Source organism: Stenella coeruleoalba, assembly GCF_951394435.1.
Source record: "Stenella coeruleoalba genome assembly, chromosome: 12".
Taxonomy (NCBI): Eukaryota; Metazoa; Chordata; class Mammalia; order Artiodactyla; family Delphinidae; genus Stenella; species Stenella coeruleoalba.
The window spans coordinates 69,903,845-69,926,422 of NC_137158.1; the positions used below are offsets into that span (position 1 = coordinate 69,903,845).

A 22,578-nucleotide genomic window follows, 5' to 3' on the forward strand; every position below is an offset into this window, starting at 1 on the left:
GGCTCATGTAATTATGGAGTCTGAGAAGTCCCAGGGTCTGCAGGTGGCAAGCTGGAGACCCAGAAAAGGTGGTGGTATAAGTCCAGCCTGAGTCTGAGGGCCTGAGAAGCAGGAGAGTGAATGGCCTGAGTTCCAGTTTGAGGTCAAGTCTGAAGTCAGGAGAAAACTGATGTCCTAGCTCGAAGACAGTCAGGCCTAGGGAGAACAAATTTCCCCTTATCCTGCCTTTTGTTCTATTCAGGCCTTCAACAGGTGACATGAGGCCCACCCACACAGGGGAGGACAATCTGCTTTACTCAGTCTATGGATTCAAATGCTAATCTCATCTAGAAACACCCTCACAAACATACCCAGAATAATGTTTAACCAAATACCTGGGCAACCCAGGCCTAGTCAAGGTGACATGTAAAATTAACCATCACAGCTTCCTAACTGGCTGGCCTACTTCCATTCTTGTCCCTTAATCTATCCTCAACACAACAGTGGGTTGAAAAAAAAAAGCCACATCAGGTCATACCTCTGTTAAAATTTTTTCAATGTCTTCCCTTCTCAATAAAAGTAAAATTTAAAAACTATCATGACCACCAAGGCCTTACATGCTCTATTTCCCCACCCCAGTTCCACCACCTATCACTCTTCCCTCATTCATTCTGTTCCACCCACACTGATATTACTCCAAGAAGCCCAGCATGCTCCTGCCTCAAGGCCTTTACATCTGCAGATCCCTTGGCTTGAAATGGTCTTAACCCAAATATCCACACTGCTTCCCCCCTCAACGGTTTTATCTTAGAGGCCTTTGCAATAAACCTATTTTCTTCAGTTTATTATAGTACCCCTTCACCTCTCTTACTTTGCTTTACTTTGAAACTAAACTTTATTTTTTTAGAACGGTTTTAGATTTACAGAAAAATTACAAAGATAATATAGGGAGTTTCCATAACCCTCATTCCCATTTTTCCCTATTACCACCATTGTACAATTAGTATGCTACATCATCACAACTCATGAACCAGTCTTGATACTTAATTACGAACGAAAGCCCATACTTTATTGAGATTTCCTCAGTTTTTACTTAGAGGCCTGTTTCTGTCCCAGGATCCCATCCAGGACACCACATACATTTAGTTGTCAGGTTTCCTTAGGATCCTCTAGGCTGTGGCAGTTTTTCAGACCTTCCTTGTTTTGTTATGACATCCACAGCTTTGAGAAATATTGGTCAGGTATTTTGTAAGATGTCCCACTACTGGAATTTGCCTGTTTTTCTTATGACAAGACTGGGGTTATGGGTTTCTGGGAGGAAGATCACAGAGGTAAAGTGCCACTTTCATCACATATCAGGAGCACATACTATCAATATGATTTATGACTGTTAACGTCCCCCTTGATCACCTGGCTGAGGTAGTGTTTTTCAGATGTCCCCATTGTAAAGCTACTCTTTTCCCGCCTTTTCCATATTGTACTTCTGGGGAGAAAGTCACTATGAGCCCCTTGTACTTAAGGAGTGGGAAGTTAGGCTTCTACTCCTTGAGGGTGGAGTATCCACACAAGTTACTAGGAATTCTTCTGAAGGAGAGCCTATCTCTTCACCACTTCCCTATCCAACCATTTATTGCTATGGACTCATGGCGGGGGAGGTTGTTTTGGGGTTTTTTGTTTGTTCTTACTTCAGTTGTAATCTAATACTACTTCATTTTGTTGTTCAAGTTGCTCCTCCTTTGGCTTTGGGAGCTCTTTCTGTTGGCTCCTGCATTTCTTTGACATTCCCCATCAATGTAGGTCTTTTTTTCACCCCCCTTTTCGAGCACTTTCTAACTTTTTAAGCCTCAGCCTTATTTTTCAAGATACCACTAACCTCACATGATAAACACTTTATCTGTTCATCTTTCCTCACTGGAATGCCGGGTCCTTGAGGGCAATGTCTTGGCGGTGCTTTTGGCCACGCAGTATCCTCAGCACTTGTGTGGACGCTAGGTTAGTATCGAACGAACGAATGAATGAATGAACCGGGCTGGCGTTTAAAGCTCACTGGAAAGGGCTGAATCCGGGTGGGTTCTGGGAAGGCGGTGCTCAGCCTCGGGGGGACCCGCCGACAGGGTCGCGCGGCAGGTGCAGAGCCGGCCGCAGCCCCTCTCAGTCACCCCAGCACTCACAACCGCGCGGGAAACGCACCGGCACGGCCAGCAAACGTCACCAGCGCAGGGGGATCCCGGCGGAAAGTCCCGCGCCTTTGGGCCACGCCCCCGGCGCTGGGGGGCGGCCAAGGAGGAGGTGGCTAGGAAAAGGGGTTACGTGCCTCGGGCGGCGCACTCCGCGGCTCTCAGCTCCTCCGCCCAGAGCATCCGGGGGCGCACAGGAGTGGGAGGAAGCGGAAGCGAGAGCGGGAGGGGTCCCAGTGGTTCGGAGCACCCTGGCTGCTGGCGGGGCGGGGTAGGGCAGGGTGGGGCGGGGCGGGGCGGGGCGGGGCGCGCGGGGATCCGGCGCCGCCGTCCGGGGGCGGGGCCTGGTCCTGTACTGTGGGAACTTCCGACGCCCGGGGTGCCGGGCTGGCGCCCAGATGCGGCGGTGGCAGTGGCGCGGAGCTGGGGCGGTCGCAGTGGAGCTGCTGGAGGCGCCGGGAGCCCATCCGCCAGGAGTCGCGCCACGGGTTTCCATCCCCGCCCGGCGCCCAGCGTGGCACGGGCGCCCACTGGAGAGGGCTTCTCGGTTCGCACGCGCGGTCCCGTTCCTGGTTTGTGTTTCTCGCCTTGGGTCTCTTTTTCTCTCGTTCACCGCCCCTAGGAGCGAGGACGCGCCCCGCTAGGCTGTGCGCTGAGAGCTGTGGGGCGACTCGCTTGGTCGGGGACACGAGGGATGCCTTTGGGGGGATGTCGGGTCTCTTGCCGCCTCTCGGCACGTCGGGGAACACGGCATTTGGGTTCCTAATACCGAGCGGAGTGATTGCTTTTTCTCCCAGTGGACAAGGGACTGCGCATTTAGGGCTTCATAGAAATGATTTCAGAGGTAACCTGTTGTAGGCTTCCCTTATACAGTATCCACCCAAGACTACTTTTGTTTTTGAGTCGAAAGGCTGATTTTTTAAAAAAAAAAAATTAGTTGAGGCATTACTTCGGTTTGATCATCTCTTCACTTCCTATTAGGTTGCACTTTCTCAAAAATACCAGAATGGGGACTTCTTGACTTGAACTTGGCAGTATGACTCAGGAGCCAAGAAATACGGAGAAGTTGATACTGCCTTGAAATAGTTCCTTCCAAGCCCACATAAGACTGTTTTCTTTTTAGAAGAATGGGGACAACAGGTAGTGGCAGCGCGTAGAAGCACCACACCGTCCCGAGAGGGAATTCTATCTAGACTCGGCTCATAGTAGCCAAGATCTGTATTACTTCCTGTGGTTCTCATGCAATTGTTTAAGCCGTTTCTCAGCAAAGGGAGGAGTTGTTATTTCCACACGGGTATCCAAAAATGAGTCATAGCGCTACTCTCTTAATTGTGAGACTTTGTTAATGAACTTTTGAAAAGTGAGGTTTGCTCTGGCTGTATTTAAAATAAAATTAAGATGTGAAATGCAGGCGCTGCTAAACTGGGGCTGGTGGTATAGGAAGTAACAGTTTAAAGTTTTGTTTCCAAGAGCACCTGATGGTACAGCATACCAGCTAGGGTCACTAGACTGATGTAAGATAACCATTAAAATCATGCGCTTTGCCACAGAGGCCCAAGAGAAAATTAATTTCACTCTTCAATAACTGGTTTGTTATTACTTTCATTGGGATGGTGTTGTAGAAGTATGTCACATTACCTGGTGATTGTATGTCACTCTGAATCAAGATATTTTGGACAGTTTGTCTTTAGTAAGTTAGTGCCACATGAAAAGTTGTGAAGATGGTGGATACCAATTGGAGCTAAGAAATTAAAATGTTGAAGCTGATAGGTCTGTTGCAGCAGGTTAGCAGCTCTTAGGAAGGGACACAATAGAGAAGTGGACAGCATCACTGTTGGAGCTGAGTTGAGCTGAATTCAGCCCAGCAGACAGTCATTGGGCACCTTCTCTGTGCCAGTCTCTTTACCGAGCTCTGGTTATACAGTTGAGAATAAGACAGGATCTTGCTGACAAGAGCCCTAAAGACTGGTGTAGAAGCCTGGCAAATCCACTGCAAAATCTAATAGAAGGAGGTGAGTGCAATGACAGATCTATGCCCACAGTAGAGCCTCTGTCCCAATATGACTGAAGTTCTTGCAGATCTGGGATTTTCAATGAAGTGCATCATCATTTCTGGAAGAACGAGGAAGGTTTTGGGTTTAATCATCTACTTGTCTTTGTAGGCAGCCTGTTGAGCTTATTCGTCAGTGTTTCTTTCAATAAGTGATTTAAAAATATATTAATTAGAAAGGCATGATTTTTAGAGATTCTGAATTGACTATATTTCATGTTATCTAATAACCATGTAAAAATAAGTCTAGCCTGTTATTACGCCTAGACAGTCACAGGCATTTTTAAGTGACTGATTAATGGCATAAAAACGTTATAACTCTATATTGAAGCAACTTTCTGATCACTGTTTTTTATAGTTCAAATCAACCTTTTCTAACGCATTATAGCTGTATGACTCAAAATGAGTAAATCCACTGTTGGGACTGGAATCATGCTGAGGTGCTTTTGGACCTGATACCAGAATATATTCAGCTTCTCCAATTCCGTAAGATATCCAACTAGTGACGGAAACGGTGGTAAATTGGAGACAACTTTACCTTAATTTCCATACTTTATTTCTCTCTCAAGAGCGTCAAAATTACTTTTTCTATGAGAAGGGGTTGAGTGTGATCTTCATCATTGTACTCCCTGAACTTGGCACAGGCTTCAGTCATGATAAGTGTTAGGCAGTAAGTATTCATTAAATAATGAACCTTAATGTAAGAGGAGGAGTCATCAGCGGATGGAGGACTAGACCACCCAGCAGAAGGATCAGCCTGTTTGGGGGTGGACACCAGCTGGGGAGGGGCCTGGAGAGACAGGCTGGGCCAGGTCACGAAGGTCCGTGTGTCATGTAAGAGCTCAGAGTTTATCCTGTAAAGGACTTTAGTCAATCGAATGATATTGTCAGATACCTGTTTTAAAAAGACAACTTAGAATCAAGAGAGAGAATAGATTGGATGAGAGTGGCACTGGCCTTAGGGAGACACAGAGGAGATTGTTGTAATATTCAAGATGAGAAATTAAAGAAGGCTCGAGTCAAGTAGTGACAGTGAGGAATGGAAAAGAGGGAAGGAGCTGACAGATGTTCAGTAGGTGGAACCTGGCCACAGAACCCAGAATTGGGCAATGAGGGAGAAGGAGGAGGTTAGGATGACTCCTGCGTTTCTAGTTAATGACTAAGGTAGGAACATAAATGGAAGAGTTGGTTTGGTTTCAAGGATGATGAGGATCTCACACAGCATTTGGCATATAGTCAGTACTCGTGAAACATTTTTGAATGAATACTAACAATAGCTAAAGTTTATTGAGTGCGTATTATGTTCTAGGCACTATTCTAGGCTCATTACGTGAATCAAGTCTTTTACTCCTTATTGCAATTCTGTGAGGTAGGTACTATAGTTAACTACTTTTCACTGGTGAAGGAAGTGCAGTGTTAGTAATTGTCAGAGCCAGGAAATTGATCCCAAGCGTCAGGTTCCAGACCTTGCTTGCTTTTAAAAATTTTTTTTGATATGATTTTTATTTTATATTAGAGTTGATTTACAATTTTGTGTTAGTTTCAGGTGTACAGCAGAGTGATTCAGTTATACATATACATATATCGATTCTTTTTCAGATTCTTTTCCCACATAGGTTATTACATAATATTGAGTAGAGTTCCCTGTACTATACAGTAGGTCCTTGTTGATTATCTATTTTATATATAGTAGTGTGTATATGTTAATCCCAAACTCCCAATTTATCCTTCCTCCTCACCTTTCCCCTTTGCAGATCTTGCATTCTTAACCACTCTGCTCTGATACGGTGTCTTTATGAATGAACGAGTGAATGAATGAATGAATGAATGATGTTTTAGACACTGTGGTGAACTCAAAGTAGAGTCACTCTCCTGATCCTGACAATTCTCCCTCAACCAGGAATAGCCCAACCAATACATGAGATGGGGCTCCCTCTGGTCCTGTTGTGCTGTGGCACCCCTCCCTCCCCCCCATGTTTTCTTCAGCAAACATGGTCTAATTCTCTTTTTCCTCAGGGGCCTCTACGTTGGACCATGTAAGGATTATAGACGTTGAATTAATGTTGTACCTAAATGAATCAGCAAACTCACTGAAGTTTGAAAATGTTCAAATATCTAAAACTAGAAGTTTTGAAATGTTTTCTCCACGTACAAACAAAATGTTTCATTCAGCATTTCTTTAGCTTTACCAGGAAATCTAGATATTTATAGTTTCTCATTATATGAGACTTGACATGAAGCCTTCCGGGGTGATCCAGCCCACATGTTTACCCCTTGGTCTAAATTCCTCTATGCCTGCCTGTAATTCATTCAGTGCTCAGAGAACAATACAGGGAAGGGTTTTGGTTAATATTTCATGTGGGTTTGTCTGGCCTCCTCATTTTGACTGTGGTTTCCCTGAGAGCGGAGCATTGCGAGAGTTAGGGGCTCTGGTAGGTCTCTAAGCCTCCGATTGCTAACCATTCTGTGACTTTTGCTGATAATGAAACCGTCTGTCAGAGTAAGTCATTTGCTGGTCACTCCTTCTGAGTCTGTGGATACCAGACATTATCTGTGCATCTCATTCAAGTTCTTTGTAAGACTCAATAATTTGGTAATTTTTAGTAGGGAGACGTTTTAGGATTGGTAATTTCCAGTTATCTTTCTTGAGCTAATTAAATGTTTTCAGTTAATGTACTTTTTTTTTCTTTTTAGTGGATACGGTATCAAGGTAATCCAGAAATAACAAGTTGCTTAGAAAAGTGTTCCCCATTTTGTATACCCAGTTGTTTTACTTGTTTCTCTGTTCAGAGATATAAAATGACATTTCATTGCTCATTGCATAACCTTTTGGGTAATCATGTGAATTCTGACTTTTCAGAGTAGTGGAAATAACTCTCCTGCTATCTTCATATGGAAAAAGAGTGAACAAGGATTGTTGTCACTTCTGTTTCAGTTTCAGGGTTGCAGCAATGCATGTCTCACCTCCTGGGTTGTTTTTTTTTTAAATTTTCTATTATGTGCCTGGGTGTATTGACTAGTGACACAAATCTTTTAATTTCAGATAAAGTCAGGCACAGTGTGTAAGATGAATTGTATAATATTAGTAGATATCCCACTTCTTCCTCTCCTCTTTCCTGATTATCACATGGTAAACCAACATATAGTGATGTCAGCTGACAAGACTGTACAGTTCTTCATTACTTACGAAGTACTCTCATGGATATTTTCTCCTTTAATTCTCATAAAAGCCTGGCAAAACAGATATAATAAGTATTATTACTATTGTTGTCTGTATTCGAATTCTATAGATGAGGAAAGAGACCCTGGGAGAGATTAGGGGACCACCCAACGTTACCCAAGAAGTAAGGTGCAGAGGCCCAGTATGCTGTGCTCTCACTACTTGACTAAAAGAGGCAAGTCCAGTACCTTAGGTCAGGTTTCCTGGAAACAAACTCTGAGATTTGCACACAAGAAATTTATGAGGAGGTGCCCTGGGAATAACACTTGGCAGGGAGGGAGGGCAGCAGGATTTCGCAGAGGGAAGAATTAACTGCAGCGCACGTACAATGGTGGTCTCAACAGTGGGGAGCTTTGGAGGTGGGATGGCCCTTCAGAATCGTTCTGCCACCATGAAGCAAGGGAGCTGGTCACTGTATCGCCAACATCACGTGGCCTGCATTCAGGCAGAAAGTGTAATCTTGGACAAAGCAACTCCCTTTAGTCAAGGGCAATTCCTGGAGCTGTGAACCTTCCGCAGCCAATGTTCCTGGCAGCCGGGGGAACAGGGGCCTTGGTCGTGAAGGGATCTGAGTATCACATCATCCACTACATTTCTCTGGAAGACAGCGTTCTCTGCGAGGGCCTTGCCGTTTCTTTCTAACCCAGATCATTGCCCTGATGAGTGAAGCCCAGAAAGCTGGCATTAAGGCCCTTAAGGATTTCAAATAGCCAACCAGAGAGCAAGAAGACAGTAGCCTTCATCCTGGGAAGATTAGTCGCAGAAGAGCCAGGTGAGGCTTGGCTAGGATGAGTGGAGTGGGGTGCACAGTAGAGAAAGCTAACCAAACACCCAGGCTGTCCAGACCACCGACAGAAGTGCTGGTCTTTGCTGCAATTCAAGGCTTTACCCTTGTTAAATGGTAAACAATTTTGTGATATTAAGCTACATTTTCTCTCTCTTCTCTCCATCCTCCCCTTTCCCTTTTTTATAAGCCTTTGACAGGCCCCAGACTGTTCCAGTGAATCTCAGTATGTAGCCTGTAGGTTATAAGATCAGAATTGCCTGAGATATTTTAAAACATCCTCTATGAACCAAGGAACAACAACAAAAAGAAAACAGAAAGGGAAGTCCAGGCCAACTTTCAAGATCTACTAGAACAGAATCTTTAAAAGTGGAGCCCATGAATCGACATTTTCAACACATTTTCCCCAGATGATTTTGATCCATGCTATGGTTTAAGACCCGTTGCCCTGAACCATTATGCCCTTGAGGGTGACCAAGCCTATTGGAATTTTTCAGATTAGCAAGAAGCCATGGGAACTGTGGAACAGAGGAGCACCTGAGCCTTAATCCCAGCAGGCTTGATATAGTGATATTCACCCCTTGTCTTTCATAGCATATTCCTGGTGTGGCCAATGGGGAGCCTGGCCCAAATTCCTTGGCTGGCTTCTGACCAGGATTGCTGGAGAGAGGCAGATGTTTCTGGCTTGGCTTTTTACTATCTTGATAACTGGGGGAGAGATGCCAAATTCCTGGAATAGTTGTAGATAAAAGCCGGGGTGGGGGGGGGATCAGTGAATTTATAAGAATCAGTAAACTTCCTAGGAGAGTAAGATTTTCCAGAAAAATCTTATGCCAGATGAAACTTTGAGGTGCTGTCTTAAAGCTTTAAATGACTGTCTAATAGGATGAGACACATTAACTGTGTCAGGAAAATATATTATCTGATTCATTGAAATGGGGAATAATTATTTTTCTTCAAAAGGAAAAACACTGAATTTGAGTCAGGTCATTGTCGGAAATGTTAGTCACCTAAAGAATAATCTGGTAAAACTCCTAGCACATATTGATATGTTTGGTTCACTCCTGCAGTACCAAATTGCTCTAGTTCCTATACCTTCAATGCTTTATGCCTTTGCTCAGGTTGTCTCTGCCTGGTCCCTTCCCCTTCTCCTTGCCCGCTAACCCCTGTTAAACCGTTTAGAATCAGCTCAGACATCACCTTCTCTAGGAAGCCTTCCCTTCCCCTTATCCAGTTGAGTTCACCATTTTCTACTGAGCTCAGAAAGTAAACCCATATGTCCCCCTATTATTACATTTTTTTATCATTATCCTCCCTACCAGCCTGTGAGCACCTTGAGGGCAATGACTGTCTTCTTCATCTTGGTGTACAGGACACCTAGCCTCATCAAAAAGGATCGAAAGACATAATCAGTCTAGCAAGCATAGTTATTCAACAGATATTTATTGAGCCTCTTCTATTAGCTGGACATTTTGGGGTGCATGGAAAACACAGTAAGTACAGCCCTTGACCCCATGGAGCTTATTGGCAAGCAAAGAAGACAAGCAATGAAACAATTAACAATGGAATATGATGAATATTAGGAAAGAGGAGGTATAAGAAAGTGTGAGATCATGGAGTCAGGAACGCAGCTTAATCTAAGGTCAGAGAAAGTGTCCCACTCTTATGAAACACAATTTATATAAAAATAGAAGCTATGAGCCTGGCTTTGGTTATAAGACAAGGGACCTCTTTTTAAACAAAGGAAGATCTTTTGGTCTCTGTAGTTCAAAACTGACCCATCCTTCACATGCATGTGTGTGTGTGTGCGTGGTGTGTGTTTATAGTATGTGAGTGCACACACTGGCAAAGAGAGAACAAGAAAATGACTCCTTCATTTATTGAATAAAATAGATGCTGAGGAACAGGGAAGGAAGTTTCTGTGTGTCTCTTTCCATGTGCCATTGCTAGAAGCTAATTTGTTAATATTTTAATATGTAATATACAGTAAAATGATGTAAACTTAAAGCTCTGAAAATCATGAGATTATATTACAGCTTTTTCAGAGTTAATTTTAAGAATCTGATGATTATGGCCTAGGAGGGCGCTTGACAGATTTGCCTTTGGGTCTTATTATAGACCAAGGTTGCAGAACCTTTGCTTAGAGGTCAGTGTCTGCTCTGACTTCTCATCTTTCCACTTCACTTTCTCAGCTCTGCTGAGAGGGGATGCAACACTTGTATTGCAGTTGGTAGCCTCTACCTGGTTTAGCAGCTCAGCTCATGCTAATTCCCCAATGGATGCTAATACCATCCATTGGGGAATTCCCTGGCAGTCCAGTGGTTAGGACTTGGCACGTTCACTGCCAAAGCCCAGGTTCAGTCCCTGGTTCAAAAAAAGAAAAAAAGGATACCATCCATTTGGCTGATCGCAGAGAAGGGAGGATTAAGTCATCATGGGGCAGCGTTTACTAGATGTAGATGCAGGTGTAGAATGCTCTGCTGTATCTCATTTAAGTCAACATAAACATATCTACACCATCCAGCATCTCAAAACAACGTTGATACTAAAAACTGGAATTAAAGACTATAGTGCAAGTGAAATATAACTCAGACTGGAAGTGTGATTTTTAAGTGAATGGACATGTGATGTCCTATGATGACCATCTGCAATGTTTTCTCACATCTTTACTTCCATGCTTTGGCATATTCCTTGGTATTGCAAGTAATACTCAATATATGTTCTAATTTTTTTCTTGCTTTTACTATAAATATTGTATATAGGGAGTATATGAATGGTGAGGAAATAATTCTAAACATTTGTTCTTACACTTTCTATTTTGCATAGTTCGAGCTTGGTTTATTGCTGCAGTGTAGGTGGGTGACGAGTTTAACCACTGTGAATCCAATTGAATACTTTTGTAAATTATGTCAACTTTTATGTTTTCATTGAGAATGAGAATTTTTTAATAAAAAGCTATGGTGGTGAACTGTAATATTTTTCTCCTTTTGGAAATGTAGAACTCTTTAGAGGATGAAGCTTATCCCTTAAAGAGTCAAAACTATAGTAGTGTCAACTCATCTGAAAAGCTTAACAGTTTGTAGAAGAAAATTCCATGTAGTCAGCATAATTTTGTTGTTGTTTAATTAGAAAACTTCTCAAGGTATTAATTGCCCTTTGCTGAAACTTAGAGTGCCACGAACATTTTCTCCTTTCTGTTGACATCTAGATACCTACACCTACCACTGACAGCAGCATAAATACACAATAGTATTTTCAATTTTATTCTTTCCATCTAGTAACTAAAGCATCGATAAACATTGTATTGTGATTTCCCCCCCTCATTTTTGTCTACGTTAATAAGTCTAAATTAATATCTTATTTTTAATTTGTATTTATTTGCTAAAGAGCAGATACTATCATTTCATATTTTTATTGAGAATATTTTATCTCCTGTGATTGTCTTTCTGTATATCGTCTTATCAGTTGAGGTTGTCTATTCACATAATTTTGTGTACCTACCTAATGTCTATTATGTTTTGTGCAAATATTTTCTTCCAATCTCTTGCTTTAATTTTTAGTATTTATCATTCTTTCTTGTTGCATAGAGATTTCAAATTTTATATAATCAGATTTGGTTGTCTTTTTCTTTGAGAGTTCTTCCACAACCTCAAATCCCATAGAAAGTTATTATCCCAGAGTACTGATAAATATTCCACTTTATTTTCTAGTAATACTTCTGTTACTGATGTTTGCATTTTTAATTCTTTGATGTTCTTGAGGTATATTATGGGGTCTTTGGTAAGGATTAGAGAGAAATACATTCTTGCTAGTCAATTACATCATCTAGTTGCTTAAATTTTTTCCTCCCCTATTATTTTTTGATGGCTGCTTCTTCATAAACTAATATTTTATATATAATTGGTATATTTCTCCATGTTTTATTTGTGTCCATTTATCTAATTTTCAGGTTGGCAAAAGTATCACGCTTTTAATTATTGTCTTATAATAGGTGTTAATATCTGCTAGGGCTTCCCCCGCTTCACCAGTGCTGTGTTCTTTTCAATTTCTAAAAAAATTAATTATTTATTATTTGAGCTTTATTTTAGGATCACTTTCTTTTTCAGATTTTTTTTTAACCCTGGCAGGAATTTTGGATTTAGTTCAGTCAAAATATTAACTTGAGGAGAGTTTCAGATTCCACTTATAAATGTGTATAAGTGTTCAGTCTAAAGCAGAACCTGTAAAGAGATGTTTATATGAGAAAGAGAGAGAGAAAGAAGTGAGCAGACAAGACGGAGGATTCCTAAAGAGTTCCTGCTTAGCGCCAAGCCAAACTCATAAATTCACACCATTGCCCTTTGGATTAGTGTTTTGGATATCTAGAAAGCCTTTTTTCTTCCTTCCTGCTTTCTTCCCTCCCACCCTTCTTTTCTGCGTCCCTTCCTGCCCTCCTTCTTTCCTCTTTCTCTCTCTAGTTTTTAGTTTCATCAAACTTACTCATACATAATTAGAGTCAACTAGTTCCATAAAACATTTAATGAAAAATAAAAGTCTAATGACAAAAAGTCTGTTTAATTTCCCCCTTCCGAAAGGCAACTATTTTCGACTATTTTTGCTGTTTCTTTTAGTATTTATATTCATGTCTCTAAATAACACTCTTCTGTTACTATTTCTTGATTGTTTTTTGTTTTGTTTTAGGCATGACCTATTGACTGCTCTGTATGGAAGATGGTGTTTTAGCTCATTTTCACACCTTTTCCCCAGACACGCACCCTTTCTGTCCCCTCCTCCCATCCTCCCAACACAATTCCATTCTAACTTGTTAGATCAGTATTCCATGATTTTATTTTTATGATTATGAAAATGCTAGTCACAGCTGAGCCATGTATTATATCATGATTATTTCCTGCAACTACATAATGTTTTTTCTGGAAGTTAATTGGTTTTTATTGTTGTTGTTAGTTTCATTTACACTCACAACCTACTCAACCCCAAATTGTCTAAATCTCTGCTCCAGCAATTTTGACCCATAAGGCATTCTATCAGTTTCATTTTTCTGAAGAAATCTCTCCTGCCGCCTACTCACCTAATCTAGACAGATATCTTTTCAGCCAGGTTCATAGTTATTATCTTAGAGTTTCCGTTTGCCATCATCCTGGAATGCCTTTGCCTCTTTCCTCTGTTAAAACTCACGTTAGGATTCTTTATTTTGTATATTTTCTGCTTCATTTCCTTATTTCCTGAGAAAGAGAACATAGGATATAAAAAAATTTTGAGACTTTGTAAATCTGAGAATGTCTTTATTCTACTCTCACATTTGATTGATGGTTTGATTGAATTCTGGGTTGAAAATACATCTTCCTCAAAAGTTTAAAAGGCATTGTTCCATTAGCTTTTTTTAAAATAAATTTTTATTTATTTTTATTTTTGGCTGTGTTGGGTCTTCATTGCTGAGCGCGGGCTTTCTCTAGTTGCGGCAAGCAGGGGCTACTCTTCGTCATGGTGCGTGGACTTATTGCAGTGGCTTCTCTTGTTGCGGAGCACGGGCTCTAGGCATGCAGGCTTCAGTAGTTGTGGCTCGCAGGCTCAGCAGCTGTGACTTGTGGGCTCTAGAGTGCAGGCTCAGTAGTTGTGGCACACGGGCCCAGCTGCTCCATGGCATGTGGGATCCTCCCGGACCGGGGCTCGAACCTGTGTGCCCTGAATTGGCAGGCGGATTCTTAACCACAGTGCAACCAGGGAAGTCCCATGTTCCATTAGTTTTAAGTGTTTTGACCTTTAATGTTTTGTAGGTGATCTGTTTCTCTCTGTCTCTTTCTCTCTCCTTGTATAATGTCCTCTCTCTGCAATTCCTATTATTTGGAATTTGAACTTAAAGGATTGGACCCCTAAATTCCTCATCTTTTCTGTTATTTTTTACTTCTTTTTCTTTCTTTCTACTTTATGGAAAATGGTCTTCCATTCTTCTGCCTATAGGACATAGGTCAGTGTGCTGGATGGTAGGTGAACAGAGGGCTTGGAGGTCCAACATTCCCTATAAAAACATTCACTTAATCCTCCTCTCTCCAGGTGGGTATCTCTAACCCAGTCTACATTCAGAGGCTAGCCTTGCTCCTCTCCTGCCAGGGTAGGACAGGGGATGGTGGATACACTCACTTGTTAAAAAGGCTTCTAACCAAACATATTTGTTGTTACCCCGCCACCATCACCTCGTTTTCCGTAAGTACTCTGCCTTCAATTCTGGTTCCTGAACCTTTGAGTACTTATTTATGGTGTAATCATTTCTTGGCCTTCTCCACTCTTTGCTTAGGATTCAACTTTCTTGTATCTGCTGGGCTAGTTGTCACTGCCCATTTGCTTTACGACTTCCAAAATTTTGTTGCTGCTCTCTTCTATCTTGTTTTTTACCTCATTGGTGTATGCCTTTTCAAAAGTTCCTTTAGTGGAATTTTGGAAGGGAACAAAAGTAATGTTTAATTTGCCATTTTACCCAGAATATAGGTCTTCTTTAAACATACAAGTGTGTTTTCTGGATTGAGTAGTATGTTAAGCTACTAAAACATAAGAACAGATACATTCATCAAAATAGCTATTTACTGCCTTAAAAAAGTAGAGAATGGAACATAGGATTGGGATGTTTAAGTGGGCAAGCTTTTTCTTTTTTTTTTTTAGTTAATTAATTTTTTGGCTGTGTTAGGTCTTCATTGCTGCGCACAGGCTTTCTCTAGTTGCGTCGAGCAGGGGCTACTGTTCGTCGTGGTGCGTGGGCTTCTCATTACAGTGGCTTCTCTTGTTGCGGAGCGCAGGCTCAGTAGTTGTGGCTCGTGGGCTTAGTTACTCTGCAGCATGTGAGATCTTCCCGGACCAGGGCTCGAGCCTTTGTCCCCTGCACTGGCAGGCGGATTCTTAACCACTGCGCCACCAGGGAAGTCCCAAGTTTTTTGTCTTTTTTTTTTTTTAATATGTATTTATTTATTTGGCTGCGCTGGGTCTTAGTTGCAGCATGCGGAATCTTTTAGTTGCGGCATGCGGGTTCTAGTTCCCTGACCAGGGATCGAACCCGGGTGCCCTGCATTGGGAGCTTGGATTCTGAGCCACTGGACCACCAGGGAAGTCCCTAAGTGGGCAAGTTTTGAATTTGGATAGGGATTGGGAGGGGTGAGATATCTCTGGTTGCAGGGCAGGATGACGTGGCCGTAGTAGAGTTTCTTTGGGCCAGGACAGACTAAGGGCAGTGAAGTTAAAAGTGAGTAGCTCTCATTTACAGATTTTCCTGTTGATAGTTACGGAGAGTGTGTATGTTTACCAACATTAGTAAAACCATAAGTATCATGTGAGAAAATACTTGCCTTTGTTGAGAACTCACTCACTGTGTCTCAGGCACCTTACTGAGCGCCCCTGGAGATGGATAGTGTTTTTCCAATTTGCTGAGAGCTGGGAATCCACTGCAGGTTTATTCGACTTTGCAGCATGATTTAAATTCTAAGCTGTTATATCTTCATGTCATAGATGACACCAGTTATTGAAATTAAGAAAAATTTTGTAATTACACAGACAACTGAAGATGTATTTCCCTCATTGTCTTCATAGTTATGTCTTTAAATTGTTGAGAATGAGCAAGTTACATAAGTTTAGTTTCAGCTATACCTGTATTTTAAATATTTCAAAAGTCTTATTTCACATTTTTGAAATTTTCATTTATGTCTTTAAAAATGCTTTCTGGGCTCCCCTGGTGGCGCAGTGGTTGAGAATCTGCTTGCCAATGCAGGGGACACGGGTTCGAGCCCTGGTCTGGGAAGATCCCACATGCCGCAGAGCAACTAGGCCTGTGAGCCACAACTACTGAGCCTGCGCGTCTGGAGCCTGTGCTCCGCAACAAGAGAGGCCGCGATAGCGAGAGGCCCGCGCACGGCGATGAAGAGTGGCCCCCGCTTGCCACAACAGGAGAAAGCCCTCGCACAGAAACGAAGACCCAACACAGCCATTAATAAATAAATTTTAAAAAAAAAAGCTTTCTATAAACATTTTTTGCTTATCTAAAAAAAAAATATATATATATATATATATTTTTTTTTTTTTTTTTTTGCGGTACGCGGGCCTCTCACTGTTGTGGCCTCTCCCGTTGCGGAGCACAGGCTCTGGACGCGCAGGCTCAGCGGCCATGGCTCACGGGCCCAGCCGCTCCGCGGCATGTGGGATCTTCCCGGACCAGGGCACGAACCCGTGTCCCCTGCATCGGCAGGCGGACGCTCAACCACTGTGCCACCAGGGAAGCCCTAAAATATATATTTTTAAAGGACTGAGACCATGACTCTTTTGCCCACTGAGTTAACCTCATCCCCTCTTATTTCCTGGCACATAGTACAATAGATACTCACAAAATACCTGTTGAATAAACACATGAAAGTGTCTGTCCCAGTGGCTTGTGCAGGCATATGTGTCCTGAAGATGTGCACAAGAACATTAAATCACATAGTCTATTTCATGAATATTACTTAGAAGCTAGTTAACACAGTGCCCAACTTGGTTTAGCTAACAAGATGCCATGATTTCTACACTCTTGAATATATTTTAGTTAATACAATTGAGATTTTTAAAAAATATAATGTTAAAATCTTATTACAGTATAATGAATGCTCAACAGAAAAGTGAAAGGTATGATATTTAAAATTGTATGTGTTGGGCTTCCCTGGTGGCGCAGTGGTTGGGAGTCCACCTGCCGATGCAGGGGACACGGCTTCGTGCCCCAGTCCGGGAGGATCCCACGTGCCGCGGAGCGGCTGGGCCTGTGAGCCATGGCTGCTGAGCCTGCGCGTCCGGAGCCTGTGCTCCGCAACGGGAGAGGCCGCAACAGAGGCCCGCGTACCGCAAAAAAAAAAAAAAAAAAAAAAAATTGTATGTGTTTCATGGTTGCTGGTAATTATTCTACATGGATATTGATAGTTTCTTCATGAGAGAACAAATAAAGTTATTCTTTAGCTATAGAATTTTCTGCAGTTTTGGTCGGATAGGAGGTTATCCCCTGATTCCAATTATGAAAGTTACCAATTACCACTGCAAAGATGCAGCATCTCTTTAATACAAAATAGAAGCTCAGATATAAGGGAAATTTAAAATTCTGTTAATTTAAAAAAATCTGTAAGATTATATTTTTGATGTTGATTCTATATTAGTAATAAGCAACACAACTGCTATGTGGAACAGTTTATATTGGGGTAAATGTATAAGAAATTTGGTCAGCTTCTGCTTTTTAGTTTGTCAGTTTTGTTTTCAAAAAGTTGTTATTTGTCTTCTTTGATAAGTGTAATGTGAGATATTCCCTTCAAATTTCATTATGATAAATGAGTTTGTTTCCTTGGACATCTTGTATACAGTAAATGCAAGGCATTTAACTCATACTTTGCTGAGGTTCTGAGTGAACATAGGGCATTAATATTCTGTCACTTGAGTTAGGAATAATATAGAAACTGATATTAGAATAGTTGTTGGGTTTTTCAGTATCATTTAAAATCACTTGGTCTGCACATGTTTCTTAAGGAGTAGTACTTGTAGTATTTTAAATGAACTACCTGGTGAAATAAACTGATTGTGAGTGGCAACTGTGCAAAATAATAACTCCTAACACCATGTTTGTAAACGACGTTTAAATTTACAGAGTGCTTTTATATACATTATCTACCTCATTTACTGATCAAAAAAGAAACCCTTATGAGATAGTGTCATTGCCAATTTACAGATGGAGAAACTGACACTCAGAGATATGAAATGTCTCCCTCTACTTTATACAGCTAGAGAAGGAAGCGGGGAGCAGTCCTCTGACACCCAGGGGAGTGCTTTTTCTCGCACGCGCCACATTTGTTTTCAGGACTCAAGCCAGTTAGCTGATGAGCAAGACTTCTTCCCAGTATGTTCCTGGAAAGCAAAACAAACACCGCTCCCCCACGAGCAACAAAACCTCATGGGGTGGAGAATGGGGCTTACCTCTGTGAGACGTTTATGAGGGAGATGTTCGAAGGATGTTTACTGAATTAAAATTGTCCATCTGTTCCCACAAGAAAGCCTAGCCACTGACTTTACAAACCCTGAGTCCTGAACATAGCAGTCCTCAGACTGGCTTAGGCACTTCAAGACTCAGTCTCCCAAGTGTGTGGAATCGGAGTAACCGCTTTGGGATTCTTAAGTGTGAAAGTAAAACATGAGGATTCTCTCTCTTTTTTAAAGAATTTCCTTTCCCTTTCCAGGTTGCCCTCGGTGTTCCTTTTTACCTGATACCACCTGCACGAAAATGTTGGTGGTGGAAAGTATGGTGGTACCTGCCGTATAGTCCTGCATCCCTGAGGGGTCCCCTGGCAGGAGGAAACCCAGAGAACTCTTGCAGTTTACGAGGAAAATGTTCCATAGTTCACAGTATCAGGGTCAGTTCTTCTGGATGCTGTCTCTTAAGAATTCACAACTTTCTAGATTAGAAAAGAGTCTGGAAGAATATGTATTAGCCTTTTATCATTGGTTATTTTATAGTCATTATATATAGTGGTATTAAACGATGAGACATGTTTACTTTCCATTCTTTCAATTCTGTCATTGGATTATTTCTTCTTTTCAAAGAGCAAGGGTTGCATTCATACTCAGAAAAAAAGAAATTTTTACAAAAAAAGAGTTGGAAAAAAAAGTTATTGTAAACCTTAAACAATCTGGTGACCCACAGGTATTAGTGTTCACTTACGATTATGAGATGAGTAACAAACTGTTAGTAATAAACTGTTAGCAGTATATCAACAAATGCACTATTTATACTAATAGTTACTGAATCTGCATTCATTCTTTGAGTAAATTAAAATCACAGAATAGACGATAATCGGGCGTATATACAGAGTGCTTACTGTCTGCTGGGCACTCTTCTAAGAGCTTTACCTGGATTATCTCATTTAATTCTCTTCCTCATCTTACGCAGTTGGTATTTATACATGTGGAAGATAAGGCAGAGAGAAGGTGACTGCAAGGAATTGTGACATCAGCAGACGTTTGAAAAGCACTTATCTATTAGGAATCGCCCTCTCTTACTGCTGGGAACCCTGAAACCAGTGAGAGAGCCCAGGTTAGTCCCAGGGGTGGCAGAGTTTGTCTTCTCAGGCTGGACACTTAGCCACTCTCTTCTACTGCCCTGAGTGGATGTGGAATTCTAACCAGATTCTACAACTGAGAAGCAGTATCCTGATTACCTTAAACACTCTGAAAGACTAGTAGGGTCTTAATCCACTTCTAATGTTCCTTAGGAACCTGGTACACATTACACTAATTTTTATTCTTTTTCATTTGTTAGCAAGAATTGTCTCTGGTTCAGTCTTGGATGACAAAGGGAGGTTTGGAATATGGCAGGAGAGTCGTGTTTGGAAGTTGTATTTTGCCTAACTGGTGTTCTTTACTTTAGTGATCTGAACAATAGACTTGTGATACACTTAACTATCTACCTCCATTTCAAAACTGGCTTTTCAAGTTTTCAGAACCTCTTATCACACTGAAACTCAGCCAAGGTTAGAACTGCCTAGTATCTCTGTGCTGTCCTGCCCCCACTGCTCAAGAACCCCGATTTAGCATACTGCATTATCAAACAGCTTCTGCAGAATCTTGCTTGTGGAGGCTGCTTGTGTATGAGATAATCTTTTTTTAGCATCATTTTTTTTTTCTCCTCACCATGCTTATGACCATATTCCTCAAAAGGAAAGGAAGACTGTCCTCAGACGTGTTAAGAAACACATGCTCCTTTTATGTGTATGCTTTACATTAACGTTTGTATACAATATGAATAGAAAATTGTAAATGTATGCTGAATCAAAATCCAGGTGTGTACTTAGGCCATGATCATCAAGTAGGTGTCATATATCAACAGGACAATTATTATGTTTGTGTTTTTTAATTGTAGCAGTGAACTCTGTTCATTGCAATGAATGCAACAGTATTTACTTTCCAAAAATTATGATTGATCCATGAGTCTCATCGTCCTCCTAGGTCCTGTTTAAGAAGAACACACATCTTGGGGTATAGAGAAACCTAAAGAGGGGTGTATCAGTTAGCTTTGTCAGGGTAACAAACCATCACCAAATCACGATTTGTTATCTCTTATGGTTATGAGGGTTAAATGAGATAATCTATGTAAAACTTCTACCACAGTAGCTGGCAGAAAGTAAATACTGAGTGCTTCTTCCAATGGCGTCACTTGGCCTTAGTCATGCAGATGGAGCGGTGGGTCACCTGGGGGCTGGCCTCTCTTTCCATATGATCATCATCCTCCAGGAGGCTAGCCTGAGCTTCCACACATAGAGCTTTCAGAGCTCTTAGTAGTAAGAGGGGACAAGCCCCAGTATGCTAGTGCTATTCAAGCCTCTGCTTGCAGCATGTTTTCTGTTGTCCTCTCGGTCAAAGAAAGTCTCACGGCCAAACCCAGATTGGAAGAGTAGAGAAATTAATGCTACTTTTTTTTTTTGAGAATTATACTTTTTGTTTTAATACAAATAATGTAAGCATGCATTCATATAAGTATATAGATTGACAGTTAGCTTTTCCCCCTCAACTAAAGAACTATTAAAACCACTTTGCCAGGGCTTCCCTGGTGGCACAGTGGTTGAGAGTCCGCCTGCCGATGCAGGGGACATGGGTTCATGCCCCGGTCCGGGAGGATCCCACATGCCACGGAGCGGCTGGGCCCGTGAGCCATGGCCGCTGAGCCTGCGCGTCCAGAGCCTGTGCTCCGCAACGGGAAAGGCCACAACAGTGAGAGGCCCGTGTACCGAAAAAGAAAAACAACAACAAAAAACACTTTGCCAGACAGAACCAGTTAATATGTTGACCACGGCTCAACACAGGCTGGTCTCCTTTTCTTCCATGTGCTCCCCAGGTTCTGTTGTACCTTCTCTTCTAGGGGTACCCCACTTATTTCCAGGGCTCTGACTTTCCTAGCCCTTTGCCCTCCCTGTAAGTTGCCACACACTGACTGCTAAGAAGGCAGCAGATTACTGCCAATGAAGCTTCGCCTCACTCTCCCAAAATGCCCAAGGTTAAGAGCTTTTATTAAGAGGGCATGTCTTTTCCATCAACACCACTTGTTGATCAGGGGTACTGCTAAGAATTTGTGGCTGGTTTGTTTGTTTGTTTTTTGGCAATCAAATATAGTCTGCCTTTGGTAAAAATGACTCACATTTCTCCTGCAAGAAACACTCCCCCCATCGTAGGATTTTCAGAAGCCTCATCCCATTAAGGCATCAGCCTCTGAGTCCAGAGGCTTATCCATGATCTGCATCACTTCTGGATACAGATGAGACCCCTCAGATACAGCCCTTGAGATGTGGATCCTCTTGATCCTGAGACAATGAACTTTTTAGTTATCTAGTTATCATAGATAACGATCATATATCTATATAGCATATAGATATATATACTCTCTATATAACATAACTATCATATATTTTAGTTATCTAGTTATCATAGTTTTTAGTTATCATAAACAAGTTACTTCCCCATACACACCCAACGTATCATGGTGAAATAGGGAAAAGATAACCCCCGCAAAACTACAGAAACAATATAAACAGCATCAGCACTCCACAGCAGCTCTATCCAGGTCCGTGCTGCTAGGTGTCCCCCCACTCCTGAGCAAGGGGAGGTCCCTTGATTAGGACCCAGTTCTCTTCCTCGGGAATGGGTCACTGGTGTCTATTTCTCTACTGCTCTTGGCTCTACCCTCTGAAACATTCTTCCTTTTCCATAAGAAATGGCTTATTTTTGCTTCTAAATAACTTCCTTAGCCTAGTTCTTACTGTAAAAACTCGAGCATCCAGAGGCCTCTTTTTCTTTGAATGGTCTCTGTCTCCTTTAGGTCATACTTTTGTGCTTGTTAGTAAAACTCTCTTAAAAACGTTGTGCATTTCCTAAGACTCCCGTAGGGTTCAGGCCCCTGAAACCCACAGCCAGAATTTTTTTTCTGGTCAGACATATCTGTCTCTGCTGTGGGTTGAGCATCAAGCTGCTATGAGACAGTGCCTCAGGGAGTCTTAGAGGCCCTTTTGTCCAGCTGAGAAGCGCTATGAGGCACCACGTTAAATTTTACAAAGGTCTTCACTCTGAGGCCATTTCTTGCTCTAAAATTCTTGTCCTCTAGCTGAAGAGACTGGAGAGAGAAAAGATTTTCTTTTCCAGTCACATGAGTTCTGGTTCTTCTCTATTTTCTCTAAATAATGCTTATTAACCAGATAATTCATTTTTCAGCTCATCCCTCTTTTGCAGAACCTTATATGCGGCTAGAAACACTCAGTGAACTCTTGCAACATTCTTCCTGGAGATCTTTGCAGCTAACTTCAAAGTTCATTGTGTATCTTTCATGCTGCCACAGACA

The 22,578-nt window shown here is 41.8% G+C and overlaps 1 protein-coding gene across 2 annotated transcripts in view; it reads left to right on the plus strand.

The window, feature by feature from the left end:
• Positions 1 to 2,513: 2,513 nt before the first annotated feature.
• The window catches only part of STX11 (syntaxin 11), a 38,381-nt gene continuing 18,316 nt past the window's right edge, over positions 2,514 to 22,578 (plus strand). For both annotated transcript variants that reach the window (XM_079938850.1, XM_079938849.1), the window contains exon 1: positions 2,514 to 2,728. The gene's annotated coding sequence lies outside the window, so the exon portion shown is untranslated. The remainder of the gene's footprint in view (positions 2,729 to 22,578) is intronic.